Here is a 1990-nt window from a genome sequence, read left to right as displayed (position 1 = left end):
GGAGAGAGACAGAGATTGAAAATGCGTATGAGAAAGAGGGAGGAAGGGCTGAGGAAAAGATTGTCAACAAATAATCGGAGCCATTTAGTTTCTGATTGAGGATTTATATCCCCAGAAGAAGCGACAGAGGATCACTTTAACAGTTTTCAATTCAAACAAACACATTTTCTAGAATATTTTCTTATTCTGCCTTGTTTAATTACATTTACACCAGTTTCTAGAAAATTCCTGTACCAACATAATTAAGATTAAAACGGTTGTGAAACTGTGAGAGCTGTCCAGGAAGTGATGCCAGGATGGCATTGTTAATAAGCACCTGTAGGTTGGGTTGCAGATAACTTCCTCTTTTCAGGCATGGTCGTCCCAATTTGACATAGATGGCCTCCTTTAGGCCTTTTTCAACCACAATGTGTACAAAACAATCCCCAAAAATGTGTATTGAAAGACGTGTCTGTTATTTTGTTCACCCATTCATGTACTATACAATAATGTATAATGTAATTCAGCAGCACCCCAAACTACAGCCTCCAGAGTTCAATCAACCTCTCTACATGTTCTCGACCAAAACTAAATAAGACAAACTTCACAAAGACAGGAGGCATGACAGGGCTGGTGGATTGAAACTGTACTAATAATAAGCTGGATACTCGAAAATCTCTCTCCAGGCATTCTTGTTATTCGCACCTCAACGCTTGTTCATTTTTCATAATTACTGTTTTTCCACTTCCAATTGCATCACCGAACCCACAAGGAGAATCCCTCTTCGAATTGCCTCTGCTAAGTATTCTTCTTTAGAGGATGTTTCCTTTATCTTGTCCCTTATTTGCCTTTTAAGAGTTGTGTCACTTTGTATGTTGCCAGTAGGGCTTGGAACATTGTGTAGTTTATTTAAATAAACTGGACCGCTCTTAATTTATGAGACTGTGACGTGATCCTGTTGATACAACTCTGGTAACAGTCAGTGGAATTGAAGTCTCTTGGGTCTTGTTGGCTTTGACTGTGTTTGTCTATATCTAATGACCTAGAAGTCTGATAATCTTTATACAACTTACAGTATGTCTGACAAATGCACCCTCATTAAATTAATATATGTTAATCTGCTGGTAGTACTAAAAGTAAATTTGTTGTAATATCTCAAATGCTGAGACCAATAATGCCACATCATTCCCTGTTAACAACTATTTGGTCAATGTTTGGTCCACCACTTTGGTCCAGACTGAAATGTCTCACCAACTATTAGATGGATTGTCACAAAATTCCCAGTGGATGATTTTTTTGAATGCCTTTTAATCTACTGACTTTTCCTCTAAAACCACAACGAGGTTGACTTTAGGGGTTTGACTGAAATGTTTTTTACCACTATTGCATGGTTTGCCCAATGACCATCAGCCTTAGCTGTACTTTTAATGTGCTGTGTGTCATATTGCATAGTTTGACACATTTATTTGGAATATACACAATGTAAACACAATATAATAATACTGTGACAGGGACGGCTGTGGCTCAGTGGTAGAGTGGTTGCCTGCCAATTAGAAGGCTGGTGGTTCAATTCCTAGCCCTGCAGTCCCATGTTAAAGTGTCCTTGGGCAAGACACTGAATCCTGAGTTGCTCCCTATGCTTCTCATCGGAGTGTAAATGTGTGTAAGTGTTTATCTGATGAGTAGGTGGCACGTTGTACGGCGGCCACGGTGTATGAATGTGTGTGAATGGTTCCTGTACCATGTAAAAAGCACTACATAAGAACAGTGCATTTACATTTTATTGTTTAGTGCTAATAAGCAAATATTAGCATGCCATTAAGCCAAACTAAGATAGTGAACATAGTAAACATTATACCTGCTGAACAACAGTATGGTAATGGTAGCATTTAGTTCCAAGCCCATGCTGGGCTTAACCACAGCCTCACGTAGCCTAGACTCTTGTTTCTTACATGCAAAACATTCTTTCAAAGCTTGATATTATTGATGCAATGTGACATGGAAAATGGGG

This window comes from Etheostoma spectabile, chromosome 1 (assembly GCF_008692095.1).
Source record: "Etheostoma spectabile isolate EspeVRDwgs_2016 chromosome 1, UIUC_Espe_1.0, whole genome shotgun sequence".
Classification (NCBI taxonomy): domain Eukaryota; kingdom Metazoa; phylum Chordata; class Actinopteri; order Perciformes; family Percidae; genus Etheostoma; species Etheostoma spectabile.
Note: the sequence above shows the minus strand (reverse complement) of the source record.